The following is a 22,793-nucleotide window of genomic DNA, read 5'->3' on the forward strand; positions in this document are numbered from 1 at the left end:
CTCCCCATACTTATTCAATATAGTACTTGAAGTTCTAGCCAGAGCAATAAGACAGCATAAGGAGATTAAGGGGATACAAATTGGAAAGGAAGAAGTCAAGCTTTCCCTATTTGCAGATGACATGATAGTATACTTGAGCGACCCCAAAGATTCCACCAAGGAACTGATACAGCTTATAAACACCTTCAACAACATAGCAGGATACAAGATCAACTCAAAAAATTCAGTAGCCCTCCTATATACAATGGACAAAGAAGCGGAGAAGGAAATCAGAGATACATCACCCTTTACTATAGCCACAAATGACATAAAATACCTTGGGGTAACACTAACCAAGCAAGTGAAGGACCTATATGACAAGAACTTTAAGTCCCTGAAAAAAGAAATTGAAGAAGATGTCAGAAAATGGAAAGATCTCCCATGCTCATGGATAGGCAGGACTAACATAGTAAAAATGGCAATCTTACCAAAAGCAATCTACAGTTACTTCTTAAATAATTACACCCCCAGAAAACTTCAACAATGCTTTTCAGGACTGGTGGATGAAGAATTTTGTTCAAGTACATTTTTATTCTCTACTCCTTCCATTTCCTGGCTTCTTGTTTTCTTAACCTCAGAATTTCTTATCCAGTCTGCCTGTCTCTTATTCAGAAAACATTGTCTAGCCATGTTGGATACAGTCAAAAGCCCTGAGGACACAAGTATGACACCATCCTCCTGTTGACATACATCCTCCCATGTGTCCTATGTCACTGCTTTTGGCTTCCTCTGCAGGTTCTCATGCTAGACTGCTTAGAAAATAGTTCCTTCACTGAGAGTGAGTTCTGTGTATCATGTCATAGAATCAGAGTAGACCCACCTTTAAATCACTGAAATTTCTTTGGCTCCTTTCAGATGAATATTCACTATCTAGCAACTCATTTGTAGCCAAGGTAACTATTTTTTAAATGAATCAAAAAGCTTAAGTTTTTAATGATCAAAAATAGGGAATTTTGTCTCTAGTTTTAAATACAAATCATGCCATATTGAAAGCATGAGAGTTTGATCATTTAACTCAAAGTTTGTTGGAAGGTTGTTCACATACACAGAGATTCTCCATGGCTAATCAGTAGAACTTACATAGCTTTAGGATATTTCCATGTGTTAGGGTCCTAGAGAAGTCCCACAAAAGACCACCATCCACGTATGCAATCAACAAGAGTGTTTGTATTCCATCATGTTGAGGCCTGCCATTCCACAAAAAGACAAGATGGCGAAAAGCCAAAGAGGGATGTGTGGGCTCATTTTAAGCACAGCCAAGGGGAGGTCCTAGGGGAGTTAGGTCACTTTATATATGATTGGATTAAGCAAGTGGCAATCATATTAGTGCATTCTAATTGGCCAGGTCTAGTCAAGGATTGGTCAGGGTACAGTTTTCCATTTGGGGGCAGGCCTGGACAAGTCCCAGGGTTTGTCCTTATGTGGTTATCATCTTGAGCTGTTTATGGCCTGCTCAGGCAAGCAGGCCTCCTTGTCCTTGCTGTCAGGGGTGTTGGAGATTGACTGTCCTTTGTCTGTGGCTCTTTCTCAGAAACTGCTTGCTCAGTTCCAAAAAGCATGGACCAAAACCTAGTTCTTAACTGAGTTATTAGGGCAGGCTGTCATGATATTTGCCTGGCCCTCTCAGCAAAGAATCAAACATACTTCTGTTTTTCCTGATTTTTGACAAAATAATATATTTCCCCCTGCTTATTTCTAATAATGTAGAGAAGTAATAACCTAGCCATTTATAAGAGAAGAGAAACCATCTTTTTAAAAAGGAACTACAGTGCATTATCAACATTAACAAATCAAATACCTCTTAACTCTGCTGCTTGTATGGCATCTGCTGTCAGTTACCAACAAATACACCAGACATATCTTTACCTTCAACAGGCTTATAAGTAACCCAGAAATGAAAGCGTGAAGCAAAACTTGATAATACGGTTCATAGGTTATTTACATTTATGGAGTGCTAGGTATCTATTAAGCACTTTGTTGAATGTTATGTAACTAAAAATGAAGTAAACAGAAAGGGTCCTTAATTTCTGGAAGTAATGCTGTGATGTGGTTTGTTTCCTTTTCATTGTTTGAGATAGATAGGATCTCACTATACAACCCAGGCTTGCCTCAAACTCACAATTTTCTTGACACTGTCTCCAAAGTGCTGGGATTACATGTGCACACCCCTGTACCCAGCAAGAGGCTGGAAATTAACACAAGGTTTAGAGGATATGAAACTACGTAAAATGTTGATTCATATCCCAAAAATATTTGTAATGCATTGAAAGTTTCTATGCAAGGTTTTAGCATGATCAGTCATAAAAATTAAAGATAACACTAGATGCTAAGAGAAGGAAATAATGCAGGGGGAAATATAGTATGGGAAAGAGAAAGAAGCAAAAAGCCATATTAAATACTGAACAAACGGCATGATTTTGGTGAAGTGATACCAAAGAAAGAATAGATATAGAAAGAAGGAGGAAAATAGAGACTCACATTATCCAGGAGCCCAAAGCAATGGAGTTTGTCTCCAGTCCATGCTGGGGAGGCTGTAAAAGGGCTGTAAATTTGAAGCCAATCTGGTATAATGAGACTTATTCTGTCCCACTAGCCAGCTCCCAAATAATAACACAAAGACTTATTAATTATGAAAGTTTGGTCTTAGCTTAAGCTTGTTCCTCACTAGCTCTTATAACATAAATTAACCAACATGCTGCCATGTGGCTCATGGCTTTTACCTCTCCTCCTGTATATCCTGCTTCCTCTGCATTTGCTGTCAACTCCCCATTTCTTCTTCCCAGAGCCCTCTCTGTCTATAAGTCCCACCTATATACCTCCTGCCTAGCTATTGGCCAATTAGCTTTTTATTAAACCAATCACAATGACATAGCTTTACACAGTGTAATCAAATATCTTGCAAAATTTCTTCCTTTTTTCCTAAATAAAGAGTTTTAACTCTAACATAGTAAAACTATATACAATAAGAACAATCACCAAGCAAAAATTATATTTACAATATCAGTCTACTTGTATTTGGCACATTTGGAGAAATTACTCTATTATCTATCTCATCTTGATGAATTCAAGGTTTTATACATAAACCATTTTTATCATAACTTACATTACCAACCCAAAACTATCTTTTTAGACCTCAAAACATTTTCTTACATAAACAATTTAAGATTTTATGTCTCTCAACCTTATACACTTTATACCTCTTTTGTGAGTTTCTTTTCTGAATTTGGAAACAAGGAAAAGTATAACTCCATCAGAGACCTGAGAAGGAGATAATATTACCTGAGTAAACAGGAAGTCTAGATATATACTATAGTGTAGATATATGCTATAGAAATGACAGAAACATCTGGCTTCCTGGCCAGTCACTGAAGGTTCCTCTGCAATGTTGGGACATCCATCTTCAGCCTACAGGCCTAGAATATCTGACAGATTTTCTGTAAAGCAGGAATCTGGAAGGACTGTCCTGCCAGAGACCCTGAGTTCAGTTCCTAGCACCCATGTCAGGCAGTCACAACCACCTGTAACTCTAGCTCTAAGGGATCTGATGGCTCCTCAGCTCAGGCCGCAGCACTCATGTGGCACACACTCACACAGACACACCACATAAATAAACAAAAACAAATTTCTAAAAATATAAAGGTCTGCAGTTATTTAGAAAAATAAAATTAAAATATAGCGTTCTCAGGAGATAGCATCATAGAGAGTGAGAGTCTCTATTGGTGTCCACAGTGGCCAAGATAATGTAGTTTTTCAGAAAATATGAGACTCTGGAAATGTTTTCTAAGGGGAGGGGGCTGGATTATAAGAAAAACTAAACATGAATAAGAAGTGAAATAAAGAATAAGGTATGTAAATATATACATAGGTTGAAAGGGTTTTGTTTTTTTTTTTAATAAAAAGAAACAGAAACAGCAATGTGAACTGAAGCAACCAAGAACTAGCTCTCAGCTCCCAGATAACTGGAAAGCCCTTGCTGTTCCTGCAAACATCTACCCAGGAAAGAAGCAACATGTGCATCACCCAGCCCCCTTCCCATCTCTCAGCGCTGGTAACTTAGAGTTCACCCCATTTCTGGCAGGTTCCCTTCTCATAATTTCAAGACAGCATCATGTCTACGCATTCAGTTGCAGCAGAAAAAAGGTTCCATGTTTACATGTAAATGTTCAGTAAAACACAAGTGATTCATTTTCCTGGACAACAAAAGCCCAGACTAGAGATCTACTGATTCCTCTCATTGTCTTTGGAGACTGCGGCACACTAATTATCTTGAGCTAATTATGTTATACCTCCAGAGTAAGGACCAATCCTCCCACCAAACCAACTAGAATACTGTGAAGAGGATAGGACATCTAGAAGAACTCAGACTTAGTTCTATGCCCTGGAGAGAACTCCTGTGTTATGAACAGAAGGGTGCCATGAAATCAATGTCTTAAGGTGTTAAATCTGAAGACAATTCTAGGACATGTTGCAGTGATTAAGAATAGGGAGAAATGTGTTAAAGAGTCTTTGGATATCATCAAGGAAAGAGATGATGAGCTCTTTTCATGCCCAAGGAAGAAACGTAGATGAAAGGAAGGCAGTAGTAAAGGGACAGATTGAAAAGTATTTCAGTGAAAGAATCCAAAGGACTGTCAAGATCATAAGAAAGGACCCTGAGGTGAAAGTTGAAATCCTTTCAATAAAGGTCTGAATAATGTAATAGTCTGGGCACTGAGCCAACAATGAGCCCCTATCTTTCAACTTCTTCAATGATGGACCCTATTCTTCCAAACCTAGCCTGCATCTCGGCTTTCCACCCCTTTTTGTTATAAAATCTATCATTCCTTGTGTCCCATCAGTCCACACTTGCACAACCCACTTAGGAGTTGAAAAGAAGGCAAATACTTACCTCCATCCTTGACTGTACAGAATGGCACCTTCCCCTAATTAAAGACTACATGCTAAAGAGTAGAGAGAGACACCACTACAGTCACTGCAGAGCACATGCTTAGCAGTTTGGAGAGGATTTTGTCCACCAGAAAGGCTTCTTCTTACAAGGAGTAGAAATTCCAGTGTATTCTTTTATTTTTATTAGTTTTATTAGTATTTTGCTGAAGTGTATGTTTGTGTACCACATGCATGCAGTGCTTGAGGAGGTCTGAAGAGGGCATCAGATCCCCTGGAACTGGAGTTACCAGTAGTTGTGTGCCATCATGTGGATGGTGGGAACTGAACCTGGGTCCACTAGAAGAGCAACCAATGGTCTTCACCTCTGAGTCATCTCTGCAGCCCCAAACCTGGTGGTATTAACCAGTAGCTTTCCAAAGTTAGTAGAATTGGCTCTGCTGCTCATCCATAGGTGTCCATACCTATGCTTCTCTGAAGTTTTATTGAGTTTTATATTATAGTAACAGGATGGCTACCTACCTCCAAGTATTCTCTCCCTATTCTAGCAAATGTGTAAAAGTGAAAAGTATAGCGTGTCTTCGTATTAATCAATAAAAGTTCTCCTAGTATTTTTTATTCAATATATTTCCCATTGCTAATGGTCTACAACATGGTCACATGATCTCTCTTATTTCTATTGGTGAGCACAGGAAATAGGAAGGGTAGCTGAGTGGCATTGGGGCCTTTTCCATGAGAGCTATTGTCATGCAAGGTCCCCCATGCTTGCTTTATAGTGTGTACTTGTCACTTTGCGTATAATCTTACACTTACCTGTGCTTTTTCCTTCCTTTCCCCCTTCAGAAAATTACTTGCATGGCTTATCAACTATTTTTTAAAAGTGTTTTATTCTCCTTTTCTGTTAATCTTTATTAAGCTCTGCTCAATTCACTCAGCGAAGACACTAGAACTTTGGTTTTCCTGAGTAGGAAAACATCAACTACCACACATATGAACTAGATAGGATTTTTATCCTTGTGCATGCCTAATTATCTTTGCAAGCATTGCCCACGTGAAAGAAAACAGCGAAATTACCAGAAGATTCCATGGGGACTTAGTAAAAATATCCCATCTTTATGTTTTACAGGGTATTATAGACTTTTGTGTAAAGATGTATTTCCAAGGGACCTCATCAACCTTGGCTTAGAAATTCAGTATGAATTCAGCACCATGTATCAAAAATAAAGTTAATAATTATCCCACTTAATTCATTGTTTGAAAAAAAATAGTCAGTTACCACCATAGGAACTCCAGCCGACTGCTCTGTAGTTGAAGTCATCCTGTGATGCTGATTCACAATGTCATGAAATTTTAAATGACAACTGAGCTAAATCGGGGAGCAACAAGCCTCAGCCAAATTTAAATTTAGAAACGCAGTTAGTTTACTGAGAGTAACCTTGTCCATGTCAGATCCTGGTGATTGGAGATTACATGTGACCAGGTGTCCATCTTTCTGCTCTGTTTAGAGATAACCAAGCCCCACTGGCTTGAGACTGGCATTTCTGCTGCCCACCTCAGGAGTCTCGAAGGCCAGCTGACACCCTTGGAAAGGAGACAACTCACTTGCCATATTCTTGGAAGTCTCTCCTCCATACATATAGAACTTTCTGGATGAACATGAAGATGTGAAGGTAAGTGAAACTTGAGTAACTGTTAATTACATCAAAAGTTAATTGTATGTTATTGGAAAGCAGACAAACTAAAACCAATTAAATTTAAGACAAACAAGCACTTTTGTGCATCTCCCAGCAAAACTAGGAAGTAAATGGAGTGGGACTTACACTGCTGTAAGCCAGGCAGGGCAAGGAGGTAAGGGTGCAGAGAGGAAGCCAGGATCATCTGACCTCTCTCCTCATGAAACTCCTCAAACAGTCGTCCTAACACTCAATGTGTACAAGAGTCACAGAGAGTGGTCTTCAAAGTACTGTCCCCTGCACATATTCCAAAGGCTTAGATTCCAGGGGCTGAGATACATTTCGCCCTTGGTGGCGCTCCTGATGCACACGCTCCGGGGCCTTTAAGAAACTCTGAAACTGGAATTGAAAGTCATTTACGTTTCATTTATAAAGTTAATGTTATACTTCGGCTTTTATGTAGTTTCCTTCAGTCGTAAGAATAAGTCAAGAGTGACTTCAGCACAGAAGTGATAGATTAGCATTTCCTTTTCATCTCCTCAATTTGAATTATTAATTCTCATTAATATTCCTTCTTAATTTCAGTATGATGAGCTAATTTGCATCTCCCTTTCACAAGGAGAGCACCCTCTTACTATCCCTAGATGCTACTCTGTCTGGTGTGATGCTGTAATCTATCCAGACATCTAGGGTTACTGGCTCTAGTTACAGAGTATTTAGAAGAAAAAATAGGGTAAGCCCTTCCAGGGTTGACTAGGCCTTCTTGCATACTGAGGGCTCTATCTTTTTCACGTTTGAAAACTCAGGCTTTGATTTCAAAGGAACAGATCTGTTCAGTATATTGCTTACTGCTTTTATTCTTTTGTGGGCTGACCTTATAAACCATTTGATGTTTTGATGACAGGTTATGTGTGTCTTTGGTGACTGCCACTTTATTGATTTCTACTCCGACACCTCACTTACCAACTTTGTTTTTTTTTATTATTATTATTTGTGGTTTTAAGCTTATAAAAGGCATGCTTTTTATTTCCCAGCTACAGAAGTGGCCCACAGGGACACACTCAGATTTAAAGTTATGATGAGTCCCTGAAGGTTTAACGGTACTATATTCATAGTGAAGAGTGTAATTTTGTAATCAAGTCCTTTGACTGGATTTCTGTGTGATTGCCGTTCCCCCATCTCCATCAGTCTCTATGCTCATTCACATTTGCTAGATTTTGGTCCGTAAAACCTGAAAAGGAAAAGACACTATCAAGGACAAGCTCATCCCTCTGGCATCCTTTGGCTACACTCATTAACCATTCATATCACACGTAGAAAACTGAGGGTATTTGGATGCAGAAGGTGAGTCAGTGATTTGTAAGGGATAAAATTAATTATTTGCAGAATTGTATTAACTAAAATAATAATTTCATATGCATTTGTGATTGGAATTGTTCTCAAGATTATATATGAAGTGGGTGCTACACGTCATGAAAACCCTAAAATTTATAAAATATAAATTTCAAGTTGGGCAAGGTTTGAAAATATTACATAATAGTGTGTCAGCACTAATTTTCTGTCATTTTTCAGATTCAAAAAACCCTACCGACCCTCCTATCGTTTTTTTTCTTCACTTCTCCCTCTTCATTCCCCTTCCTCTTTCCTTTTTCCTAGCAGAGGAGCAGGTGGAGGACAAACGGAGTCACGTCCTCAGGTGAATTACTTTACTATGGTAGGCATATTTATCAGATTGTGTTCTTAAATTACAGTCCCTAAAGAAAACTTTCCGCAGAGTCTCAGGTCCTCGTGTGAGGTGGTTGCAGTGCTTGGCAAAATAGGCAGGAAAAGTAAATGACAGAAACATTTATGGAATGGTGAAGGCATGAAACCTGTGAGGAAGGAGGCATGGCTGAGCTCCTAGAGATGGGTCCCCATCCCACCCCTACCCTTGGGGCCGCAAATTCTTTTCTCTTCTAAACTTGGAATACAAAAGTCTAACAGCAAGAACAGTAAACAACCACCTAGTCAGATGTGATTGACCAAGGAGAAACTCACCAAGTATTTTGTAATAATGTTGTTTGGGTAAGGACAGGAGCGAGAAACCCCCTTCTGGATGAAGGATGAAAAGTGAAAAGAGTATCTAAGTTTTATCAATGTGGTGGGATCTAAAAAAAAAAAAAAAAAGCAATAATTTCCCTCCGACAGAATAATCTTTCACCTTTACCATCCAGAAGTGAACGTCAAGGTTAGCTTTACTCAAACTTGATCAATCTGAAGGCAGCACTGAGGGACAGTCAGTGAGACCTAAACATGGGAGGAAGTTTGGGGATGTTAATGTTATTATGAAAGTGTATAATAAAGAAACCCGTGAGGCATCTAAAGATATTAAAATTCACTTATTGGTCTCAACATGTTAAGAAGTCATTAAAATGTATATAGAAAAATTGCTAAAATAAAAATACCCATAATCTATGTAAGTAAACACAGGAAGTTATAAAAGCATATTTGACATGGTCCGATTGTCGGATTTTTTCAGATAGAAATGCATCTGGAGATAGTTGAAATGAATAAAAATATTACTTAATCCAAATAATATTGATAGCTATCCTCAACTGTCAGAATTATATCTGATGTTTTATTGCTTCTCCAGGCTTATAAAACCTCCTTCTAACCAAGGTATTATTATTAGCATGTATTATTTTTACAGAATAACGTGACATTCTGTACATGCATGTAGCACACTTTGATCCAATCCTCCTCTGATATGTTTCACTCTGTCTTTAGTCACATCTCTGGAGTCCCCTTCCTCTTCCTAAATGGCCCCCCTTCTATTTTTCTGCCTTCACAAAGCCTAGATTTAATATATGAGAAAACATGCAATATTTGTCCTTCAGGATCTGTTTATTCTGCTTAGCATAATGATATCTAGGAATATTAAAAGATATATCCTTGATATAAACCTTAAAATATTTTAAAGGGCCAGAAAAATATTTAATTGTTTGGAAAAAGTGTTATTTTAGAAACGTGAAGGAGGAGCGGAAGAGATTGCTCAGTGATTAAGCTCACTGGCTGCTTTTCTTAAGGACCTTGGTTCAATTCCCAGCACATATGGCAGCTCACAACAGTCTCTTAACTCTAGTTCCAAACACACTGATGCCCTCTCCTAGCCTCTACGTGCACTGCATGCATGTGGTGCACAGAGGCAGACCACCCCTACAAGCAAACAATTAATTGAAGAAAGTTGATATGAGGAAATCTATGAGGATTTTTTAAAAGTAGTCTCGGGTGAGGTCTTGTATCTTCTACTACATTTTCTTGAGTATGAGAATAATATTTAAATTGAAGTAATCTTTAGTTGTAATTTTTCATCTGTGGTATCTTAAAAGAGAACAAAATTCCACTTGCTTCCCTCTTCATCAAACACTAGTAGTTTCAAATTATGACAACCAATACCTTGGAAATGTTCTCTATTGCCTGTATTGGATGACTCCAGCATGCTTTCAGGAATTTGCTAACTGTATTATCTGGAGGATAATTGTGTGTGTGTGTGTGTGTGTGTGTGTGTGTGTGTGTGTGTGTGTGTGTGTGTGTGTGCTGCACTGGTGTGATGTCTTTGTTCTTAAGTCTCTCATTGTAGCACATGACTAGCTTCACGGTTACCACTACTAGCTGCAGTTAGCCTAGGATTTTGTACATTCCATATGTATCCAAAGTAATTATCTCCTTAGTTTAATGACAATATTCGTTAATGGATTTTTGAGGCCAAATTAGTGTATTGAACAGAGAATCTGGTCTACATGCTCAGCATAAGCTAGCGACATTTCAAAATGATGGTAGAGTTTGACTCCCACCCAACACTCACATCAGGTGGTTCATAGCCACTTGTAACTCCATTTCTAGGAGATCTGACACCTCTGTCCTCCCTGATCACCCACATCCATGTGCACAGACACGTCATTAAAAATAAAAAGTAAACGTCTTTTTAAAAAGAAACAGGAAATTAAAATGGCAGTGTATGTGTTTAACAACAAACCCACTGGAAGTCGTAATCCAGTTACCTGTGTGTCGTTCCCTGGCTGGAATGTGGAAAGCAGCTATAGCTATCAGACTATGTGAAGCCTCCCATGTGTCAGGCATCTGCTGAGTCCTCTTAGCTGTGGTGAGACACTTCTGACCATTGCATTTCTGGAGGGCAGAGGAAATGGAAAGAATCCTTTTGTGGAAGTCACTGTAGTCCAAAATTTGACAGTTTCCTAGTAGTGGCTTAATCATAAAAACAACAACAAAAAGCAACTCTTTACCTCCCAGTTTCTTTCCATTCAGTTTCTTCAGCCTAAAATGATGCCTTTGCATTGGATATCCCAGCAGCGCCCTCCATCCCTAAAGGATAACTCTACATGATTCAGAAGAATGCTGTGGGGAGAGTGAGGGATGGCAGGGATGGTGGGTGACCTGTATTAACTGGACAGAATGCTAAGCCCACGAGACCGGATTTACACTGCTCTTAAGAAGTTTTCTTCTGTGAATTATTGCTTTTATCTTAGGGAAGGGAAATGTTTGAGAGGCTTTATCTGAAGGAGCTGTTAAAAGTTTGCAAGAGGACGAATTTTGGTAGAACTTTAAAAACAACAATAGTAGCTGAGATATCCAACAAGGAAGAGGGTGTCGTGGGAATATTGCATTTCCCAGGGTTGTAGGAATCGCTGGTTGGCCAACCTGTCAGTCAAGCCACTACTAAGTTTTTTTTTTAATTTTATAATTTAATTTAATTTTACATATCAGCCATGGATTCCCTTGTTCTCTCCCCCACCCGCCTTCCCCCAGCCCACCCCACATTCCCATCTCCTCCTGGGGATTGAGTTCAACCTGGTAGATTCAGTCCAGGCAGGTGCAGTCTCACTACTAAAGTTTTAAAGCAGGAAGCAAATAGTCTGCGTGTGCAGGCTCTCTGGCAACAATCCCATCAGGAGCTCCTTCTGATAGAACCACTAAAAGGAACACTCCAAGCAACCAAGAAATGACTGTAGACAAAAACAGAAAAGGATCAATTGTAAGCACCAGATGCAGAACAAAATCCAAAACGCAAAGATTGGAATTCCAGACTTGAACATAAAGTATAATGTCATTAAAGTCTAGAACTGAAATAGTGAACAAAAAAAATGGGATGCAATACAAAATATTTTGAGTACATAACACTATGGCTGGTATCTCTTTTCTCAGTGCCTAGACATCATTTAAATCTAACAAGTCAAATTAAAGGAACATAAGAAATACAGGTCTGTTGAAGAGTATATGAAGACATTAAGGAGTAACAGAGCTGAAAATGGTGATTCATATGTATAACACCAGCACTTGGGAGGTGGAGACAGGAGACGAGATGTGTGAGGGTTCAAGGCCATTCTACCCTTCCTGATGTCCTGTCTCCAAAGAAATAAAAGATAGATAGAAATAGAACAAGAAGAAAGGAAGGGTTTTTGTTGAATATCATTTGGAAAGAATGGGAGAAATTGAAAAATATACACTACTCTCCCCATCTACTCACAAGGGAACAACAAACACTCCAAAGTTACAGGAGATTGAGGTTAATATATGAACTTAAAAGCATGACACATTGCTAAATGATTTTTTTTTTGAGACAGGGTTTCTCTGTGTAGCCCTTGCTGTCCTGAAACTCACTCTGTAGACCATGCTAGCCTTGAACTCATGGATTTACCTGCCTCTGCCTTTCAAGTGCTGGGATGCTGGGATTAAAGATGTGCACCACCATGCCCGGCATATAAATGACTTTCAAAGCTGCATACATTGCACAAGACAAACAAACTTTTCAACATCTTAAAAAGAAATTACATTTATTTTATATATCAGCAAATATAAAGAAATACACTTATTCTTTTACTTTAAAACAAAGTATTTTGCAAACACACTTGTAGATATATTTATGCAAGGGCGCAACCTACAGCAAGTTGCTTTTAAAAGGTGAAAGTGGAAAGATTGTGAAACCTGAACAATCAGGAGTTCAAAATCTTAGTATCAGAAAAAACTGAACCGCAAGCACCCAAAGCGTTAACCAAGACAATGCAGAGGCTAAGGAACGCTGATGGGTAGAATCCAGAGCAGAAATATATAATCATTAAAAATAAAATTTTGTTACTGACCAAAAGCATTTACCCAGCAAATGAGCTTAGCATCCAAGAAGTAGAAACTTCAGTTGGTAAAATATGTATAAAAAGTCGATCTTCTTCATTAAAGAATTTTAACTCAAATTCATATCTGAGAAAGGATTTCTCCCTTTAAAAAAATTATTAAAATTACTTATTAAGCAAAAAGTGAACACTTACCTAACCATAATTTATTCTCCACTGTCGTGTAGAGGGGTCACAAGCCTCTTCGCTTTTGTAAAGGAGAGATAGCACACTTCCAAAAGGCTGAGAGCAAACTCATAAAATTTACTCGATTTGAAGGGAAGTGGAATGTTCAAATTCCCACCACCCCACACAGGCATTCTTACCAGCAGGATGCAATTTCAGACCTCTGCAGTCAAGAGGCTTCTGCTGAGCAAAAATTCTCATTCAATTTAGGAAAGCAAATGATAATAATTTTCCTATCCTCTGCACAGCAGGCTTCTTCCCTTCATTTGCGGACCCCTTAAAGAAACACCTGGGCAACAGCAGGTCCAGGTAGCACATCTTTCACACAGAGTCCCATTAACTCAACTTACTTCTAATACGAAGCCGCTTAGCGTTGCCAGTGAGATGGAATCCAGTTAAACTGCTGTTCGAATGGAGTACCTATTTGTAATAAATGCAATGTGGTTATGATAACGATCTTCACAGAGCATGTAAAATTTCAAGGAAGCTGTCCTGAAGCAGTAAAAAAAAAAAAAAACCAATAACATGTGTGTTGGTGTGTGAAACTCCTGTAAAAAATGAAAATACTTAAAACAGAAAGCTTAACACATTGCTCTTGATGATGTATGACTTCAGGAAAAAAATGTAATGAGGCTATTTTGTTTTGTAGTGACATTCTTTCTAGACTGTCCAGTCTTTCTAACTTACATAACTTTTCATGTGTTTAATTTTTCCAAATTCTTACTTATATGTGTGTGCATACATACGTGTGCTCATGCATGTGAAAGCCTGCAGACAGCCTTGGGTGTCATCCTCAGAAATGTTACCTACCTGCTTTGAGACAGCGTGCTCATTGTTCTGGCACTCATAAGTTCTTAGATTGGCTGGCCAATGAGCCCTATGGGATACCTGTCTCTGCTCCTGGAGTTGAGGTTAGAGATGCATGTAGCACACCTGGCATTTTTAAGAGGGAGCTTCAGACTGAACTCATGTCTCTGGGCTTGCAGAACAAGCACTTTCCCAACTGAGCCATCTCAGCTGGTTCCATTTCCTTTTCTAAAGACTAAAGCTCAACTTTACAGAACAAAAATTCCCTTATATTATTCAAGAAAGATCTGTCATCTGGTTATAGTAGACGTATCTGAGTATGACTTAAGGCATAAAGCTACGTACAGAGATTCTGGTCTTACCCTTAAGTAAATACTTGTATTTTAGACCTGGGAGTCAAACCCAGGATTTTTACATACCAGGCAAGCATTTGAACACTGAGTCACATCTTCACCCTAAGTGTGCAGATTCTGGACAGTGGTATGAGGCTGGCTAAAATCAGATGATAAGATCATGTCAGGGGCAACATCCTACAGCCACAGACTTTCTAGCATCGTGATCCTGCTGAAGTAACTCAACTGCTTGCTCTGTTTTCACATATGGAACACATTGACACTGTGCCATGACAGCTGGACTTAGTGATTTTAAAATTTTTATTATATTTATATTTATTTATATTCTCTCCCTCATTCTCTCTCTCTCTCTCTCTCTCTCTCTCTCTCTCTCTCTCTCTCTCTCTCTCTCTCTCTCTCTCTGTGTGTGTGTGTGTGTGTGTGTGTGTGTGTGTGTGTGTGTGAGTGTGAGTGAGAGAGAGAGAGTGAGAAAGAGAGAGAGAAAGAGACAGACAGAGTATATGTAGAGGTCAGAGGACAACTTTTGGGAGTCAATTGTCTCCTTCATGTGGAACCTGTGACCAAATTCGGGTCACCAGGGGTGACAAACACCTTCACCCACTGAACCATCTCATCAGCTTCATTGTTTAGCAGTCAAGCTCATTTCTCATTTGCTTCAAGTCAGTGTCTCGGGAAGCTTCCTTCAAATTTCCCTGCCTCTACTTCTTGAGTGTGGGAATTACAGGAGGCAATAATATGTCCAGCGATCCTCATGAGCTTTCCAAACCATACTGATCGGATATGCCTGTCTCTTCTTCTGTATGAGAAGTATATATTGGTCATGCATTTTTTTTTTTGGTGATTTTAGCTGAGAATCCAGATCCATACCTGGATACATGCTAATTAAATGAATATTTATTTCTTCAGCAAATGGTGTAACAATAGTGAATAATTGGAGAGTGCTAGCCTAGTGGAGGATGCAAGAAGCATGACTGAAACAAGCTGACAAAAACCATCTCCTTTCTCGGGGTACTCTGTTGAGAGTGACAGATACGGAAAAGCAATCACAAGAAAATAAATGACGTGGTGTCGAGAGAGGTGTAAGAGAAAGAAAGCATAGACAAGAGACAAGATGAGGGAGGACCAAGATGACAAGAAGTGGGAGTGGGCTCAGGGCTGGTGCTGACGCTGCCAGCTCTCCTGGCAGGTGCTTTTCCATGCCAGTCTGACTGTTCTGAAATCAAAGTGGATTCAGTTCAGAAGTCAGTCGCTTGTTTCTAACATTTGCTGATCCTCATTGCATTAATTTTTAAACTTGAGATTCTCACGTTGTAGTTCCCCTAAATTAGAGCAAACCCCTGCGTGTATTAACTAGGAGTAGGCTCGGTCCCTTCTACTTAGTTTTATTACAATTTGTCAATGAACCAGTGTTATCTACGTGATACTACAGATTTCTAGATGGTCAATAAATGACGAATACATTTAAATGCATTTGTTCCTTCTTATACTTCATAATTCATGTGTTAATTTTAAATGTTCATAGTACTGTTATAACTATAATCTGTGCCAGTGATATTAAGCAAATCTCAGTTTAAAAATAGTCTAAGTGACAAGTACCAGTATGTTAATTTTTAGAGTAAACGAGTTTTGAAAGTTCCTACTTAAGGAACCACTGGATGAAATTCTCAATCAGTTCTCAGAAAGAAAAGTGATGAGCAAGTCTAAATTTGAATACGTATTAAAAACCAGCCATCCCTAATTTAGTTCATTTTGTGCTGCTGCTTTAGGAACTACCTTTGTGTTGACTGTCCTGTCAGAACTGCGGCATCACCGCCTGTTGGAGTTGAAAGGGAGCCCAGAAATGCAAGTCCAATTATCTTTATTTTACAGGTGTGAAAAACAAGTCCCAGGGAAAGTATTTTGTGCAGATTCAATGGTGTGTGCAGGTCCAGGAAGCTGGTTCATAGTAGAGCAGGGACAGAAATTCACTCTTGTAAATACCAGCCCCATCTGCCTCTCAGTACATTGCTTTAGCTGGGATTTCCACTGCTTTTATTTTTTTTTTCTTACTAGGATTGTATGTCTCTTACAAAGAAAGAACACTAACCATATCTTGGAATTTAAGAGAGATATGGTGGGTGAATGTTCCTAAGCCACAGAACTCACTCCATATATTAGTAACTGCTTCTGCAGGGTTAAGTAACAGGTTGTTCCTTTTTGATGGGGATGATCATTGGAGATTTTGATCTTGGAAAATATAAATAGAATTTTTAGAAATCCATGAAATGACTTACATATTATTAATGAATATATCTGACACCAATGAAAAACAACTGTATTGTTTTGCAATGAACTGTGGAAGGAAAAAAATGTTAGCAAAATGTTGAGTTTAGGAAACAACTTGAGTGACATCTGTGATGGGAAGACCTCAGAGTTCTCAGGAAATAGTGTAGAACCACCTGAACACTCTAAACCCTTACAGAAGAAAATGACCAAACTCACAGGAAAACCATTTCAGTAGATTTAATAGAGCAGAGGAGTAATATATTCAAAATACAAAGAAAAGTATAAAAAGACTACCAGATGAACCTAGGCAGTTTCATATGCAAAAAAGATTAAACAGTTAAATCAATTTATTTCAAAGACAGTTTTTAGTTTAAGCATTGTGCTAGATTTTAAAATACTGTAAATGTAGTTCTGAAAAATGGATTCTAAGTTTCCATGAAATGAAGGGGAAAACCATGGCTTTATCTAACGGGAAAAATTAAGGTTTCTGATTGTACAGAAAAACATTTTCATGCCTATTTCTAGACATACCCTTTATTAAAGTGATATAATTTAAATTTTAAATACAGGAAGAAGTATGCACGATTTAGGTGCAGTGCTTTGAAGGATTGATGATGATAGTTATAGAGCGCAGCCATAAACATCTAGAGTCAGAGGAATAGCTGAGTGCTCTGGAAACTATTCAGTTTATTCTGACAGTGAGAGCACACACAACCTCTTTTCCTTCATTGTGCACCTGCCCTTCTTACAAGGCCATGAGAATAAGACACTGAGAGTCAAGGCCTGTGTTCATCACTGCATCCATGGTGTTATTCAAGTAATACCTCCTATTAACAAGTTAATAGAAAATTGTCATTTAACTACACCTGCTTCAAAAACAACTGGAAAATACACACTCTTCTTATTGTGGTGGCTATTAGCATCCTAGTAGTAGGTATTTAGATTAATTGTTGTTTTCAATAACAGCTAAAATTAACTTAATGTATTATTTCCAATTAGCAATGAAAGAAAAACTTGGAAAATAACTAATTTTTGCTTACTTTTGAATGGTTGTTCGAAACCCTTGGTAATGTCCTCTGGTGTCTCTCCCTGCCCTCCCTCTCCCTCTTCCTATGTAGATATGAATGCTATTTAGAAAGATTTTCTTCCATTTTTAATCACTTCATAGATGAACTGTTCTCTGACTGACAAGGGGATTTGTGGGCCACGTTCCTTTCTTTCTCAATGTGTGTCCTCACAATCACAGCCTGCCTCATGGGCTGAAAAAAACCCAATACACCTTTTCTCTCATTGTCTTTTCGAACATTATGTAAATAGGAAGGAATAAAAATAATGCGGTGGAAGTATGGCTTGACAGACAATATAATGTAATATAATATCCAAATACTTATGAGGTAGAAATAGTGCCTTGGGGCACCACATTTATTGTGAATAAGTATTTGCATTTATACCTTTTTGTGTTGAGTTTAGACTTGAATAATAAATCATTCACTGTGGAAAGTAGTTTTGTTTTTTTTTTTTTTTAACAATCTACTTACTGCTCTAAGGATAACAAAGAACCAAATGTAATTTAAGCCTTTGGGGGGAAATACAGCATGGATGCATAAAAAGTCAGATTATATAAGCACTAATAATAAATAGAAATTTCTATATGGATTAACATAGACATTATATGATTTACATTTTCTATGTAAATATGTCAATGCAAGCACAAGCTTCAAATAAATACAGATATAAATTAGTAAATACTTTTTAAATTTTATATTTTGATAGCAAGAATATATTGTTGAGACTTTGAACAAAGGAATACTAGGCATTTGATTCTTAACAGAGTTTAACCAATCCCACTCTCTGGTAGGGCCTCATCAGGGCATTTCATCCCCACTTCCCCCAGCTGCTGGGCACCCAGCTCATCAGGAAACATGTCTTCCCTTCAGAACTGCTTGCCTGCAGCTGGACTGAGCTTTGTATCAACCAGGTTTTCCTCTTTTCTAACACAAGCAGCATTTTTAACATTGAGGTTTTGAGCATGATGCTTTTAAGAAAATCATTCCTACCAGTACATGTTTGGGTAGCTATCAAACACAATTGTCAAGAAAACAGGAATTCCATCATTGTTAGAGAATGAAAAGGAAATATTCTTTTTTATATGATTTGGACTTTGCATAAGAATCACCACTTATAGGAACCAAAATGTTGATATATTTAGCTTAATTTTTTATGTAACTTATTTATTTTTATTTTATGTGTATTAGTGTATATGCATTAGCACCTCATTTTTGTTTCTTAAAGGAGGATGATTCATTAGTTGCCTGCAAGTATTCCTGTGTCAGGGTTTCAGATCCCCTGGAACTGGAGTTACAGACAGTTGTGAGCTGTCATGTTGGTGCTGGGAACTGAATCCAGGTCCTCTGGAAGAGAAACTAGTGTTCTCAATCACTAAGCCATCTTTCCAGCCCCATAGCTTGGCTTTTTTTTTTCTTTTCTCTTTTTAGAAATATGCAGTCAGGCAAACTCTAAAATCATCTCAGTGCGGGTAATTAGGGGCAGGAAGCTCTGCTCTATTACGGATGACTGCTCTAAGTGTATGCTTAGATTTCCTAGTAATATACAAGATAGTGTGGAATAATAATTGAGAGTATAAACTTTGGGGTTAGAATGTTTGAACTCATACACCTAGATCTTCTTACTAGCTATATAACCTTGGACACCTTCAATTGCTAAGTCAGTTTCCTCCTCCACAAAATACAGAAACTATTGCCAACCTTATAGAACACTGGAATTCAAGGGCATGTCTCATGTAAAGTATATTGCAAGGCTCAACAGATAAAGATCACCTTCATTTTAACTACTCAAAACTGAAATCTTGCCATGTGATATTAAATGCTAATTGGTCCTTCCATTTCAGTTTCCATTAACCTGAAGAAGTATGTATATATAAGTATACAGAGGGTGAAATTTTTCAAATGCTATTGAAGAAGTATGTATATATAGGTATATAGAGGGTGAAATTTTTCAAATGCTATTGTTTAATAAAGAATACTTTGAGTCACAGGTGAATGGTGCTTAAACCTACAGCTTTGGGAAAGGATTGAAATGGCAACTTAATGGTTTTGTCATCATAACCACAGAACAGGCTTGGCATGGTGTGTAAATGTGGGCAGATGGGCATGGTTGGCAAGGCTTTTGAGTTGAAACGGAACCCTCCCAGCAAGTTATTTCATCAAAATATTGCCCGGTAATAGTCGCATCTTACTGCATAGTGGTTGGCTTTCTAGCTGAAGCTCTTGTGAGTGGAGAATGTAGCCAACCAGAAGGCCAGGCAGCAGGACAGTCTGTCCCTCCAGCCTGCTGAACAGCTGGAGTCAGTGAGTCGTGCTGAGCTGACACTGGTCAGCTGTCCATCAGTTTATAACATGAGATGAGCTCTGTGGACCAGAAGCTGAAGCACACAGCATCCAGAGAAGTGCAAGTGGCCAACAGGCCCACGCTTCCCTCTACCTGCCACAACTCTGAGAACCCTCACTGATGAGGTACCCATGAAATCTGTCTAACACTTCCCAATTCCCCATGCTAATGTGTGTTTTAGGAGCACTGCACCTCATTTTCATTTCTAAAAGGAGAATGATCCATTCTTCCTCCCTCCCTCCCTCCCTCCCTCCCTCCCTTCCTTCCTTTCTTCATTCCTTTCTTTTTAATTTCTGACTATTTCTTTAAGTTTATTTTAGATCATAATAAAAAGCTGATCAGAAATAATTCTAGCTGAATAAATTAGCCTGCCCACACACACTATCCCATTCCCTAGTTTATTCTTGTCAACTGCCTGTATATAATAAGGCAAGAGACATGAGATGACAGGACATATGTGTATCTATGCGCTTGCCATTGTGTGAACAGGTAGATATGTAGAAGGGTCTTAGAGAGATTAAAGCTATCATTAGAATGCTTATAGATCAACAGCAGTGAAGGTTTTCTCGCTACATGGGGCCTTTGGAGTACTGAAAAGTTGACAGTCTGTATCTGAACTGAAGGTGCTTTCATTCATGATTTGCTGGTCTTATTTGTGCACTGCTGCTTTGAGCATTGCTGAATCGCTGTGAGGAGGCTGTTGCAAGTTAACCAGTCACACAGCTGCATGTATGATTTGATTTACTTCAAAGTCTAGCCAGTGCATTCTGCTTTATTTGTTAAGCAAGCAGAACATTATTTATTAAAGAGTTCTTCATACTTTATTAAGCCTAATGTCAAAACACCTCTGTGGGACCCTACTCTCTAGTCTTTCTTTGCAGTACAGCATCCCAGAGAAAGTGAAAAATTATACATTCCTGCTCCAGTTAAAGCACATGTATCAGTTCATGTATCCCATCCATAGATGCTTCAGAATTCTTGTGGAAGATCTCAGTCTAATGATGCATGGGTTTCATATTGAAAAGCATCCTCCTGTGGGTCCCTTCAAACCATAGCAAAGCTTCTGTGGCCTGGAAAGATGAGTTTACCCTTCCCAGGCCAAAGCTAGTAAAGTGGGAGGAGGAAAAAGACACATAGTGACTTTAGAACAGGAGGGAGGAGGAGGGGTAGGCTTAGGCAGATAAAAGTGATTTGAGGTTTCCATCAAAGTGAAATAGGGACAACTGAGCCATAAAGAGGATGGGCACAATTCTGAACTATGCTGGGACTTGGCAATAGAAGGTGTGACTAAAAAAGAGAGCTAGTGGGTGTGATGTTGTGCAAAAAAGCATGGTCCTGTCAGCAAAGTATTCTCCTGGCAGCAATAGAGCCAGAAAGGCCATGATGATAGAGCCCATCAAAAAACCCAGACAACAGGGACTCCAGTGGGTAGGTGAGTACTTGCATCATGGTTTAAAGTATCATGACACCATCATCAGCCATCTGTGTGAGGAATTTGGAATTGAATCAGCTGGATGACAGGGCCCAAGACAGGAGGACCAGAGTTCTCTGTCCATTTTCAACAGAAAGCTATGGGACAGAGCCAAGGTATATAGGAGGCAGGGATAATTACTTTAGCTCAGTAGTCTGTGCAAGAGACCAGGATCCATCCTTGACATGGAAGACAAAGTCTATACTGATTAACTCCAGCAGGTCAGGCTACATGCTTGGCCTAAATGCTGCCCTTCCTATAGGTCACCACATGAAGAGCTGGAAGGGAAACCTGTTCTGGTGTCTTAGGGAAATTGCACTCAAATATATTTGCAGAGAAAATTTGTCTTATAGCTTCTTCTCTCTAACCTTTGTAATACTTGATGACTTCATAACCCACACATCAGTGTTTAATTAGGTAGCTTTTCTCACTGTCCTTTCTAATTGTTTCTGGCATGTAGTTAAGTTGTAATTATGGAATGCCTATCATGTGATTGGTACTGTGAGAGACAGAAAACATGGATACAACAGGTCATCTGAAGCAGAGTGAAGAAATAGACATGTACAAAATGAAATGATAGCATAACGTAGAGTTGCTGAGGTCACAGAAGAGAAGGGGAGTTTAAAGAAGAGACACCATTTGGAGGAGACGAAGGAAACCAGTTAAATGCATTGTGGGAGCTTAAATTTGACCTCAGAACAGAAAAAGTACATTCAGAAAAAAAAAATGATGAAATCCAATAAACTTCTGTTTTGCTTAGTAGTTTGCTTCATTTCAATCCTTGCGCTGTGGGCATGTAAGCAGTTAACATTAGAAACTCACTCAAGGGTAGGTACTAGGGGAACTCTGCAACTTTTGCGTAACCCCAAATTTATTTCAGTTAAAAGTTGGTGAGTGCTATGGGAAGGTGCAGAAGGAAATCTTCAGTTGTCCAGGGAAAGGATAAAATTACTCCAGTTGGAAAAAATAAAGTGAAGCTTCCCAGGAGGGCAGTTGGAGTAAATGAAAGTCAAGACAGAGAAAGCATGGAAATGAGAAAGGAAGGATTCCCAACACAGTTCATAGGCAAAGGGAGAGGCAGGGCGTCTTGGTCCTCTGAAGATAAGAACACTTGATTTGCTAGAGTTCAATATGTGAACCAAGACTGTGAGTGGAGGACTGAGGAACGCTGTGGTCTCATAGGGATAATATTGTGTGAAAGAATTTTGAATGCCAAGTGGGGACTTTGGCATGCTTCTTCTCTGCCTGGGGCGAGTGGGTGGAGGGGGTCTGTTATTTAACTTCTGTTGAGATATCTGGGGGCAGGTGTACAGGGGGAAATGTCTCAAATTAGAATATTGTTCAGGAAATGAAGGAAGATGCAGACAGAGTTTTGCTCTAAGGGCCAGAAAACTCATGTCTGGAAGGGAAGCCGAAAGGAAGCATTAACTAAATCACACTCACTGACCAGCTGCAATGGGAGTTAAAGGTGTAAAACCAGACAGTGAATTTTAACTTAATTGCCTTCATTTGAATTTTTAGACAGAGATAAAATGAAGAGAAT

At 38.8% G+C, this 22,793-nt stretch overlaps 1 protein-coding gene across 3 annotated transcripts in view; it reads left to right on the forward strand.

Moving 5' to 3' along the window:
• Hs3st5 (heparan sulfate-glucosamine 3-sulfotransferase 5) overlaps positions 1-22,793 on the forward strand; it is a 281,256-nt gene that overhangs the window by 99,245 nt on the left and 159,218 nt on the right. For all 3 annotated transcript variants that reach the window (XM_052751370.1, XM_052751371.1, XM_052751372.1), the window contains exon 2: positions 6,429-6,593. The gene's annotated coding sequence lies outside the window, so the exon portion shown is untranslated. The remainder of the gene's footprint in view (positions 1-6,428; positions 6,594-22,793) is intronic.

This window comes from Peromyscus californicus, unplaced genomic scaffold (assembly GCF_007827085.1).
Source record: "Peromyscus californicus insignis strain IS unplaced genomic scaffold, ASM782708v3 Scaffold_22__1_contigs__length_63687245, whole genome shotgun sequence".
In the NCBI taxonomy this organism is placed as follows: Eukaryota; Metazoa; Chordata; class Mammalia; order Rodentia; family Cricetidae; genus Peromyscus; species Peromyscus californicus.